Consider the following 13,652-nt stretch of genomic DNA (forward strand, 5'->3'; position numbering starts at 1 on the left):
CTGGTCTTCTTATCTCAAGGCCCTTTAGCCTTAACGACACCTGCAAAGTGTCTTTTGACAAAGGAAATAACTATTTGCAGTTCCCTGCATTAGGAAAGATGTGCACATCTTTAAAAGACCATTATTCTGTCTACCACATCTACTATCATTTTGCAATCTTATCTATAAAAATGTTTAACAGCACTGGATATGTTATATTCTCTGAAAAATTATTTTATTTCCTAAGTCAAACATCTATAATATGTAATCAACTATGATGATATAGAAAGTGAAATGCATATTCAAACAAATAGCACAGAAATTCGTCCTTAAGAAATATTTGTTAGTTAAGAATGACTGTAAATAATAACTCAATTATATAAGTGTTTCCATTTATAATTGCCTCAAAACTACACTCTTAGGTAAACTGTATCGTCATACATAAACAAGGAAATAGACAAGGTTATGTAACATGATTAGAATCATAGAATTCTTAGATTGCAATGTTTATATACCATCAGGAAGTGGTAGAAGCTAAAGTAGACCTAGAATTTAGGTATGCTGACTCCAAGCCAATTATACATGCACACACAGACACACACACACACACACACACGTCTCATAAAATATTTAAGAAATTGTATAGAATCAGCTGGGCACAGTGGCTGGCGCCTGTAATCCCAGCACTTTGGGTGGCTGAGGCGGGTGGATCACCTGAGGTCGAGAGTTCGAGACCAGCCTGACCAACATGGTGAAACCCCGTCTCTACTAAAAATACAAAATTAGCTGGTGTGGTGTCTCATGCCTGTAATCCCAGCTACTCGGGAGGCTGAGGCGGGAGAATCGCTTGAACCCTGGAGGCAGAGATTGCGGTGAGCCCATATCATGCCATTGCACTCCAGCCTGGGCAGCAAGAGCGAAATTCTGTCTCAAAAAAAAAGAAAGAAAGAAATGTATAGAATCATATGGAATCAGAAGTTAAAAAAAAAAAAAAGTCAAATGCAAACTCCTGAAGCAAAATGAATTCAACTGCATGTACTATAAAAGATAGTTATTATGACAGGACAAATTTTAGACTTGTCAATCTCAAAATAATCCTGTTAAATCAAGTCGTATGTAATAGAGTATATTCTTATTCTTTTAAGCCTTAGTATTTGCTTGCTATCATGGGCGAAATACAGAAATGGAATGGTCAGCTCCTTCTTGCTAAAGTATGTCAGCCTCCATCTTATTATATAATCACAATTATCTTTATTTGGTCAAAAGCCTGTCATACTTTTAGTAAAGAATGAAACTACGGCTTCACAGTATCATGCTGCAGGCCACTGTGACTCATGACTTTGGAAAGCAATCATTAATCAAATAAATTTAAAAAACAACGAGATTCAAGCACTTCTGTTTGTGATGAGTTTTGCTTCTTCTTTTAAGGAATATCTCGGCAATTCCTTAGAACTGACTGGTCCAAAGTAAATAGAAAAGAGGAAGATGAAAAAGAAATAGGAATTCTAAGTATTTCTTCACCTAGGTTCAGATGTTTATATTTTTGTGTGATTTTTTTTTCCTGACTAGAACTTCCAGTTTTCATCATATTATCAAAGTCCCGTGAGACACAGGAACTTAAAATCTATCTTGTGCTGACTATAAATTGTTGCAGAGGCCAACATTAAGATAATGTCAAAAACTGGTAAAAATATTTTTCTTTATAAAGAGTATTGACTATGTATATAGAAAGTATATCTTATACATATCTGTCTCAAAAATCAGTCATTTAATGCGATTATAAACCTTACTGGTAATGCCTTGAGAAAATTAGTATTATCACGGAGCTTTCAATTTATCCTTTTATCAGCTCCATTTTAATGTTTTATTGCTTTTTTTCTGCAGCTTACATTAGCACATTCATAACTAGGTATGCTTTTTTTAATTCACAATCTCAATTATTTTATTATTATTATTATTATTATTATTATTATTTTGAGACAGAGTCTCGCTCTGTCGCCTATGCTGGAGTGCAGTGGCACAATCTCGGCTCACCGCAAGCTCTGCCTCCTGGGTTCACGCCATTCTCCTGCCTCAGCCTCTCGAGTAGCTTGGACTACAGGCGCCCGCCACCATGTCCAGCTAATTTTTTGTATTTTTAGTACAGACGGGGTTTCACTGTGTTAGCGAGGATGGTCTCAATCTCCTGACCTCGTGATCCGCCTGCCTCGGCCTCCGAAAGTGCTGGGATTACAGGCGTGAGCCACTGCGTCCAGCCCCAATTATTTTATGTTAAACGGAACCCTTATAGCCTTACAAGGTTTGGCATGGGTTTATTCTCTTCATTTCTCAAAAATGTCCATGAAATGTTATTTCCCAAAGTACTTCCTGTATCATCTATCTCTATTAAATGTTTTCTTTCCAGATAGTATCATCGACTTACTTGCTGGTGATTTGGGGCCCATGGAAACAATAGTAAAAACTAAAGTATTCAATCAAAGTAGAATGTGGAAAATCCTCAAAATCTATAGAGAAGACTGAGATCATCTAGCAGAAATACTCAGTAAAAATATTTCATTCATTGCTTCCTATGTGATTTGCATTGTCTTCATGATGCTTACAATTTAGTACAGAAGTTCCTAATCGAGTCAAAATCAGAGAGATAGGTAGCTTCTGTTCTAAAGAGAATCATTCCACCTTACTTGGGATCTCATTCCTTGCTGTATCTAGAACATATCTTTCAGCCATTGGTTCTATCCTTTGTGTAATATCAGAGTGGATCTGTACACTTGTCCTTTGTCCAAGTTGTCATTTTCCATTTTGTTTCAGTTATCTACTCTCTGCTTTCTTTCTTAGCTGTTTGGCCAGAATGCCCTCCACTCCGACTTCTTTTTACTATGTGTGATAGCTAAGAAATAGCTGTAGTATATTTGGAGTACTCTTTCTGTCACTTATGTTCTGGCTTCACAGTCATGACATCCTACTTGCCTGTAAAACACTAACAGAACTAGAGAACCGAGAGCTACCACTATACCTGCAAAGCTGACTGCACTACTCATCCTCCCCTTGCTTTCCTAACCTGCCTTCTAGCCATGCATAAACATGATAACAGCTTCTGAAGTACAGTACTGTAGACTTTTTTGTTTTTTCCGTTTTCCAAATTGTTAATCTGCCAACGTGCTGAATTACATTCATGGATTAGTCATTTACATGGATTAGTCATTCTGATTTCACGTGTACTAGTCTGCACTCCCCAGTGAATTTAGAGATTAAAAGCAATGTGGGCATATAGAAAACAGTCATTATATTATTATATTTTACATTTGTGTTGAATAATTTTTAATTTCAAAAGTTAATAGTTAAAAATTATAGTGAATTTTCTAACAGTACAGAACAGTATATACAACATTTTGAATTCCCTTTTATTCTTCCAGCTCTGTAATTTCACTTCCCAGAGGCATCAACTTGAACAGCGTGTGTGTGTGTGTGTGTGTGTGTGTGTGTGTGTGTGTGTGTGTGTGTGTGCATGCGCATGCACACATGTGTCTATGAGTATTTGGGTTAAAGTGGATCATGCCATATATACTGTTTTACAGCTAACTTTTCCATTCTACAATATATTGTGAGAATCTTTCCATATCAATCCATATAAATTTCTAGTATTATTTTTAATGATTACAGAGTAATATACTCATTGGTGTGCACAAGCCACAACTTATTTAAACAATTTGCAACTTTAAATGGTTTTTGAGAAAGCTACTTACTATAATAGTAAATATATTAAGATACACAGAAGTAGATGGTATAGTAAATAATATAGCTCATCCTATATCCTATCTTCACCATTGAGTAACAGGGGTGTTTTCTAGGTGAAACCTGAACTGGTAACAAAATATCTGGTTTTAACATAATGTAACATGTCTGATTAAATTTTTTGGTATATGTGAATAGACTGACAAGAATATCAAGCTTAGAGTTTTCAACTCAAAGTCACCTAGGGTGCACCAAAATTGTGTGAGTTGGAGTATGGAGCTTTCTCAACGTGTTACAGAACATCTGGGGCATTTCTGTCATTTAGCTGACATGCATGACGGACCACAAAATGGTGAATGTCAGCTTGCATTTTGTACTTTTGAACAGGCAGCCTCTATTCCACTTCTCTTGCTTTAATGAAGTTGACACAAGAATTCCAGAGAAAAATGTTCTAGTTCTATGCATCCTGAATGAGTGTTTGAAGGTCGATTTTAGAACGTATTGTTACAAAGATCAATTGAGTATATGAGGTGAAATTATGTTTTGAATGTCATATAAAGGATCTGATGAATGATACATATTGTCTTGGCATAAGCCTAATCAAAATCCATTAATTGGTTTTACATATTTATGACTAAACCTTTGAAAAAGTTACTTAAAGGTGAACAAATCCAAGCAGACAAATATAACAATTGGATGCAAGCCAGGATATCTTGAGTAAGATGAAAACTTTCACTTTTTAAAATATAAAATGAAAGTCCTCACTTTATATGTGATGGCACACTTTAGAACTATACAAAAAGCAAGGATCTCCCTCAATAAAAGTAAGTACAATCTTCATCAATATAATCCCAGAGACAGGAAGATAGTTATTTTAATGTAATTTATTTAGCTAAAAGTAAACGTGAGGCTCTTGAGAGGGCAAACCACTGCATTAGATAGTGATTTGGAACATTTTTTGCAAACTAACAGAATAAAACCAACTTCAGTATAAGAAGGTAAATAAAATCTAGTAACCAAAGATAAAAATAAATCTAGAATTAACAAATCCAGGGCTTAAGCAGTAATTAAATAATCCAGATTTCACCCTTTTATGATAGAACAGGTACATTTAAATGCTATTAACACTTTTTTTAATTCCATTGATTTCTCCATGGATACGTGAACAAATATATTAACCATCTCCTTCCTCGCAAATGGTAAAACTGTTTCTTTGGACCACTGTGCAACTAGTTTCTGGGCCTACCATGTGTATCATTTGTTCCACAAAATTTAGTTCTAACCAGGTTTTGTGTAATCACTCCCAAAGGCTCATGTTAGTTCTATTGCCATTGGTCCCAGGAGCCTTTTTAGATATAGGCTGTAATCCACTAGCTAAATGAAGCAAGGTTTCTCTAAAGCTCTCAGCAGAGTTTGATTTGGTGCTGAGGGCTGCCAGCACGGTTTGAGAGGTGACAGTGTCCTGGCAGCCCTCACAGCCCTCGCTTGCTCTCGGGGCCTCCTCTGCCTGGGCTCCCACTTTGGCAGCACTTGAGGAGCCCTTCAGCCTGCTGCTGCACTGTGGGAGCCCCTTTCTGGGCTGGCCAAGGCTGGAGCTGGCTCCCTCAGCTTGCCGGGAGGTGTAGAGGGACAGGCGCGGGTGGGAACCGGTGCTGCGCGCAGTGCTTGCGGTCCAGCGCTAGTTCCGGGTGGGCGTGGACTTGGTGGGCCCGGTGGGCCCTGCACTCGGAGCAGCAGGCTGGCCCTGCCGCCCTGGGGAATGAGGGGCTTAGCACCCGGGCCAGTGGCTGCGGAGGGTGTACTGGGTCCCCAAGCAGTGCCGGCCCACTGGCGCTGCACTCCATTTCTTGCTGGGCCTTAGTTGCCTTCCTGCTGGGCAGGGCTCGGGACCTGCAGCCTGCCATGCCTGAGCCTCCCACCCCCCCCATGGGCTCCTGTGCGGCCGAGTCTCCCCACTGAGCACTGCCCCCTGCTCCACAGCACCCAGTCCCATCGACCACCCAAGGGCTGAGGAGTGTAGGTGCACAGCGCGGGACTGGCAGGCAGCTCCACCTGCAGCCCCACTGCCGGATCCACTGGGTGAAGCCAGTTGGGCTCCTGAGTCTGGTGGGGAGGTGGAGAACCTTTATGTCTAGCTCAGGGATTGTAAATACACCAATCGGTACTCTGTATCTAGCTCAAGGTTTGTAAATACACCAATCAGCACCCTGTGTCTAGCTCAGGGTTTGTGAATGCACCAATCCCACATTCTGTATCTAGCTACTCTGGTGGGGCCTTGGAGAACCTTTATGTCTAGCTCAGGGATTGTAAACACACCAATCAGCGCCCTGTCAAAACAGACCACTGGGCTCTACCAATCAGCAGGATGTGGGTGGGGCCAGATAAGAGAATAAAAGCAGACTGCCGGAGCCAGCAGTGGCAACCTGCTCCACTTCCACACTGTGGAAGCTTTGTGCTTTCTCTCTTTGCAATAAATCTTGCTGCTGCTCACTCTTTGGGTCCCCACTGCCTTTATGAGCTGTAACACTCACCGCGAAGGTCTGCAGCTTCACTCTTGAGCCAGCGAGACCACGAACTCACCAGAAGGAGAAACTCCAAACACATCCAAACATCAGAAGGAACAGACTCTGGACACTGTGTAATACTCACCGCGTGGGTCCGCGGCTTCATTCTTGAAGTCAGTGAGACCAAGAACCCACCAATTCAGGACACACTATGTTGCACAATTCCAAGCTGTGAGTTCTCCTGTTTATCAGTTAAAAATTAACTTTAAGATACAGGCCAGGTGCGGTGGCTCACGCCTGTAATCCAGGCATTTTGGGAGGCCGAGACATGCGGATCACAAGATCAGGAGACAAAACCTTCCTAGCCAACATGGTGAAACCCCATTTCTATTAAAAATACAAAAAATTAGCCAGACGTGGTGGCACTTGCCTGTAATCCCAGCTACTTGGGAGGCTGAGGTAGGAGAATCGCTTGAACCCAGGAGGCAGAGGTTGCAGTGATCCAAAATCATGCCATTGCACTCCAGCCTGGGCGACAGAGCAAGACTTGGTCTTAAAAATAAATAAATAAATAAAATACACTGTGTGTGTATTGTCCTTACTTTCATGTCATGTCCCCCCAGATTCTCTGATCTACAAATGAACAAATTCCTGTTCAGTCTTAAGGAGATAAAAAAAGTCTCTCCTTTAGGGATGAGGGTTCTATTCTGCCTAGGTTTCTAATTTTTTATGTAAAAGCATCAATGCATACTCAAGAAATTATCCTAGGAATAGTCATCAATGAGGCCTTCTAGCTATATTTTTTTTCACTGTTGGTGGAGAAGTATTAGAATCAACTGTCAGGTAAGAAGGTCATTGGCTTAAGCACTGGCTTGAAATAGAGGAGACCAATCACAACTGCAACCAGCCTGAAAATGCATTTGGTATGTATTCCTTTGAAGTCATAACATTTGGTTAATTTTAGAAAAAGGAACAAATTGAGGTTTAATGTTCATAATATATTTTTAAAAGTAGGACACACTTTATTAATAATACCATACTGGTAAATATTATTGTTATAAATAATGATGATTTTTTTCCCACCTTCTGTGAACTAAATAGAATTTTCCTTGGGATCTGGGGTTAGGGCAAGTGGATGAATTCTATTCTACAGGCAAATTAACTATCACTATTTCTTGACCAATACCGTTCAGATGGTACCAGTAAGTTTTAGAGCTTACCAGGTTTGTACTAAATCATGAGTCAAGTTTCAAACACAAATCCATTTCTAGTGAAAGCAATTCTGTCCCAGTGCCTCTGTTTTATTATTTTGTGATATGAAGACTGATAGCCAAAACTTTTAGAGTTGTAAAGCATGCCCCCTGAATAAGTCGTTTCCTAAGATGATTTAATCAGCAGCTGTATCTTATGGAAAGTCACACTTCCCAAACTGAGCTGGTGATTATGCTTGTGCACAGGCTTTAAACCCCACCTTCACTCCTCACCAGCTATGTGACCTTAAACAAGCCATTTTGCCTCACTGGGCCTTATATAAAGTGATCCATATAAAATGCTTCACACAATACTTGATACACAGTGAGTACTCAATAAAACTTAACTATTATTCATATATTATTCCAGTATAATCAACTAACTACCAAGTGTCCATTTCTTGTGTACAAGGTGCTAGAGACACAAAAGACATAAATGATATTATCACAAAAGATATATGATCTAGTTAGGAAGGTACAATTGAAGAATGAACAGAAACGCAAGTGCACATCTGAAAATAAAAGATAAGTCATTCCAAAGTGAGTGATAGGAGAGAAGTAGGGTTAGTCAAAGAAGATTTCATGGAGTAAGTGAATCCAATCTGCATCTTGAGTTAAATGAAGACTGCAGGCTAATGAAAATTGGGGAAGAATGTTCTAGGCAAAGACAAAAAAATCACAGTGAAGAAAATTAACAACATGGGATGAGGAAGTGTGGTGCTGAGGTAATGTAAATAAGAGAAAATAAAGATGCTCCACAAAAATAAAAGAAAATAAAGAGGCCCAACAGAAACAGAGAGGTCATTTGCAAGAATGTTATATAAGCTGCAGTAATTAGGAAAAAGAAACTAGACGACTGCTACAAAAATAAACAATAAAAATCAGTATAGTTTCTGGGAAAAGAAAAATAACTTGCCAAAAATTACATTTGAAACATTGCGCCAGCAACTGTAGGCTGCATACATTGGGTCAAGGAAATACCAGAAGCACAGAGGTGGCAGGTGAAGTTCTTCAAGCAAATGAACTCTCTCTGAGGGAGTTATTAGAGGAAATAAAAGCAGAGAGCAAGGCCAAACTTGATGAAAGTCCACAATTAGCTGCAGCCTGTACAAGAGAGATATAAAAAATACAGGAGGAGAAATGAGAAGAAGGGGCATAAGAAAGTACAGAAGAACGTCTGTTCTCTAAAGCACAGAGCAATGAAAAATTTGAGAAGAATATGAATTAGAAGGAGGGGGAGGCAAATTTGGGTTCGAAAATAGTTATTAGGGTAAAAACTGAAATCAGAAGGGTAGCTTGATGCCAGATCGTGTAGAACTAGATCAGTGTAGGATTCCGGCATTGTCCTTTTACTCAATAAAAAATCTGAAGCAATCATGATTGGATCTATATTTTAGAGATATAATTCTGCCCAACAGTATAAAGAAAATAATGAGGACAAAGCAAGTTGAAGGCAGGGAGATATTTAAGGGATCACCTACAAAACTCAGTGTGAGAGAAGTGGACATAGGAAAGAAGAGAAGAGGAATTTAAGAAAAATCTGAGATGTAGAATCAATATGATCTAGTGGCTAACAGGTCCTCTTAATTGCTGGCCTTTATTACAAATAAATTCTCCAGTTTGGGCATAAAGAGGAAAGATTATAAAGCATTTGTTTTCAATATGCTGAGTGTGAATGGCCTGGAGGATATGCAAATAGGCAGGTACTAACTGGTATCTAGAATCTGGAAGAGAGAAGCAGTGATTGTTTGTAGGAAAGACTGTAAACCTTAAGGTGACATGTGCATATAAATATTCCTAATGTGTCTAGTTACCCAAATAAAGTATTTTCCTAGTCTGCTGTACAGCAGTTTAAAATAGTGATCATCTTAATTGTAATTGGCTTTTATATGATGGGTACATGCTGTCTATTGTATTTCAAGTTAATTCAATTTCATTTGGAAAAATAGTTATTTCCTTGGCCATGCACAAAATTAAATTTAGTACTCTTTTTCAGGCAGTAATTTTTAGAAATATTAAAATAAAAGAGAGTAAATTATTAATTTATGATTCAATTTTATAAAACAAAAATCTATCTGAACAAGATGAGTCATAATGTTATGTGTAAAACTAAAAACATTTTTAAATAATATCATTTGTATAAAAAGATCAATTGGTCTGATAAATATTTGATTGTAATTTTTAAAATTTAAATTGGTTTCTTTTTATAGCAATATATTTTTCAAACAAAGATTCCTTAGGAGATTTAATACAAACTTATGATCATGGAAGTGGTGAAAATTCCATCACCAATCACTCAGTTACTTCATTTTGGACCCACGACAAATAGTTAATTAGATTTTTACAGGATATATTAAACGATACTGTCAAATTTCTTTTCAAAGTTTATATAAAGATACAGAACTTAATACAGTATAATGTACTTACATTTCCTCTCATGAGCTGTGAGTCTGGTGCTACATATTGAGGACACAATTTTTAACTTTAAAGCTCAAACTCCTATGGCATAATTATGTTGAAGATTAGTATCTCATGACAGAATTTCCCCATTTATCCTCTCTTCTCCACAGAAATAAAACTTTTCTTTTTTTAATTAATTGTTGGGAGTTTTGTTTGTTTCTCAAGCCAACAATGCTATCTTTCTTTGGTAGTAATAAATGTTTTTCCTCTTTCTCTTAAACCTACAGTTTCACTCCATGTTATGACTGCTTCCCCTCAATTCCAGAGATGCCTTACAAATACCAAATAGAAAACTTCAGTTAAGAGAGAAGAATTTTCATGAAAAATTAATAACAATTCTGACAAAGCTACCACGCATTTTCAAATGATCCTCTAAAGTCATTCTCTTGACAAGGAAAATAACTGAACCTTGAAATCTACACATTCTTTTAGAAAATACTTTTTAGCTCAAAGTAACATTTAATAAATAGTTACTGTTACATAAAATGCTAATGATGACAGTGAGGTCAGATTAGAAATCTTCAGATTAATGAAGGTAATTTACCCAAAGTGCAAGAGAAAATAAAAATATTTTTACACGTGGGGGGAGGTTACCTTAGGGCAATGTTAAGTTTCAAGCCCTGCTGTCATTATGTTAAAATCATGTATTCTAAGAACAGTATGTTCCTTTTCCTTTTTGTTAAGACTGCAATTTTTAAATCATTTAAATAATTCCCAGAAAAAAATAGTAATCTTAAAAATTAATTCTAGTACGCCCTAGATGACAGGCAAGTGTTGAAAAAAATAAATTTCTCATCTAAGCACTGAGTGACATGACCATCTGGAGCGCTAATTCTAAATCTTCTGAGATCACAATTAATTTTTCTTTATCCTTATACAAATAATTGCTGTGTCCTAAGGTCTTGCTCACCCATAGCCTCTGTCCTTGTAGATCATTTTTTAAAATAGACATACACACACCCCAGCCTCACTTTGGTTGAGTTATAACTTGCATACAGTAAAGTGCACAAGTCACGCCTATGGAGCTCCATGTGTACATATCTATGTACCCCTAGAGCCTCCTAGACTAAAACATAAGTCATTTCTCACACTCCACAAAGCTCTCCTGTGCTCTTACTCAGTCAAAAATCAACCCTTGAAGGTAACCACTTTCCTAGCTACCATCATCACAGATCACTTTTGCCTACTCCTGGATTTCACATGAATTGAATGTATTCTATCATGTCTGGTTTTTTTTTCCACCCAACATTATGTCCATGAGATTCATCAATATCTTTCGATGAAGTAGTTTTTCTTAATTTCTGTATTTTCTTGATGAATATGCCGATTTATTTACTCTTCTTGTGACTGATGGTCATTTGGTTGTTTCCAGTTTTTTAATATAAATAATGCCACTATAGACATTTTTTATAAGCAACTTATTTTTAATTGCTTAGTTTTAGGTTACATGTATGTTAGTTAGTGTGTTAACTTATATTAGCTTCAGAAGATAGTAACACACAGCTTCCCAACTGGTGGTACCAATGTACCCTCCCACTATTCAATGTATTTTCTATTTAGCATTTTAACACTCTCGGTAGAATGGATCCTTTTTGTAATTAAATTACAATTTTTGTCATCTTTATATGAAATAATCCCATCTTTACATAAAATAATCCATCAAAGTGCTCTTCTTTTAAGTTAGGGTGCCTCTCCTCAACAAATAAATGACTTAAATATAAACAGCAATTTTAGCATATAAGATGAAGAGTGGGAAATCCATAATTCAACATAATTATCAAATGTAATATTGGAATGTATTGAATAAATATATTGTTAAATGTAATTTTAAGAAATCTCAGAAAAGTGTTTTGAGTGGCATTCTGGTCCTGCCATAAAATTATGTAAGTTACTAATAGAAATGGTCTGGATTTTGTGACAGGGCCCACAATATTGAAAATATATACACATATTTAAATGCACAGTTAAAATTAAATAAGGGCAGATTCAAATTTCTTGTCACTATATAAAATACAGAAAATACCAAATAAAGATCTACACACTGCTGATCAGGTAAAAGACAGAACATGCCAATTTAAATTCAAATGGACCACTGCAGCTCCACATTACATTAAGGGGAAAAATAACCTAAGTCATTTTGCTATTATAGATGCAGAAAATTTTATACATAAGTAAAAGTTTCTTTAAGTTTATATGAAGACTATTGTTTTAACAAAAGCTTGATACAGCAAGTAAAGAGACTATGGCTTTGCTGAGAATCTGGGTCACAGAACATAAAACTCAGCCTGCTTCTAAAGTAAAGGGAAAGAGCAAATGTGCAATAATGTAGAACATGGACAGAATCCTGTAGCTACCATGTACTAGTGGTGTTAAGCTAGTCATTAAGTCTTCCTGATATTCCACTTATTTTCCTCTACAAAGGAATATAATATCTACCTAGAAGAGTATTGTGAGCATTAAGTAAGGTGGTAATTCCAAAGAGCCAGTAGACTACCTGGTAGATTTCAGTGGGCTTCAATTACACATCAGTCACCTGGAAAGCTTTTAAAAATCCCAATGCCCAGGCCATGTCTCCGACCAATTAAATCAGATTCTCTGTGGGTAGGACCCCACGTACCAGTACTTCTTAAAGCTCCCAGGTAATTCTGAATTTGCAGTCAAATTGTATATACTTAGAAGAGATCCACATACTAAAGGTATAAATAGAGAAGATAGGGCAGATGCCATTTAGTGGGGTGCAGTAGTGGAGAAAGAAATGCAAAACTGGCCAGGTGTGGTGGCTCACACCTGTAATCCCAGCAGCTTAAGAGGCCGAGACGGGCAGATCACCTGAAGTCAGGAGTTTGAGACAAGCCTCGCCAACATGGCGAAACCCCGTCTGTACTAAAAATATAAAAATTAGCCAGGTGTGGTGGCACCCACCTGTAATCCCAGCTACATGGGAGGCTAAGGCAGGAGAATTGCTTGAACCAGGGAGGTGGGGGTTGCACTGAGCCAAGGTTGTGCCATTGAAATCCAGCCTGGGTGACAACAGTGAGACTCCATCTCAAAAAAAGAAAAAAAGAAAGAAAAAGAAACATAAAACCACAGTGGGAATCAGGAGGCAGTCCATACTAGGACTTGGCTCAGATCATGGAGAAGGGGGTAGGAACAGCATGCAGTAACTCCAATGACAAATCTCTCCCATCATGACTTTGATTCACTCTGCTAGGTCTTTACAGTGTCAGAAACATCTGCTTTATCTTCATGCCCAATTTGCTTTATTCCTTTTCCTTTCTAATTTAGCATTTGACTTTCATAAAATGAATGCATGCAAAGGAAAGTCTATTTTAGGCTATGGAGAATCTTTTATTAATATAGATGTAGAGAAATATAAGTTAAAAGGTTTCCTAGATTTCATAAATTTCACCACGCTAAAATTATTAGGCCAATTTACCTTTGCAGGAAAGAACATCAATCTTCCTTCCAAAACACTTTAAAGATAAATTGTCATAATTTAATCCTTTCCATTATAGCTCCCCTGTTCTATTATGTGAAATATTTAAAATATAATTTTTCTAAACTGTCCCAAATAGAACATTATAGCCTATAAATTCTTACAAAGTCTTCAGGACAACAAACTTTAAATTCCATGCCTAAGTTAATAAATATGTATGCTTATTCAATTTTTTAATGAATAAATCCCAGGAATCAAATAAGTCTTAAGAAAACTATTATGCTAACCCTA

At 37.3% G+C, this 13,652-nt stretch overlaps 1 protein-coding gene across 6 annotated transcripts in view; it reads right to left on the bottom strand.

Moving 5' to 3' along the window:
• EDIL3 (EGF like repeats and discoidin domains 3) overlaps positions 1-13,652 on the bottom strand; it is a 447,876-nt gene that overhangs the window by 362,349 nt on the left and 71,875 nt on the right.

This window comes from Pongo abelii, chromosome 4 (assembly GCF_028885655.2).
Source record: "Pongo abelii isolate AG06213 chromosome 4, NHGRI_mPonAbe1-v2.0_pri, whole genome shotgun sequence".
NCBI lineage: Eukaryota > Metazoa > Chordata > Mammalia > Primates > Hominidae > Pongo > Pongo abelii.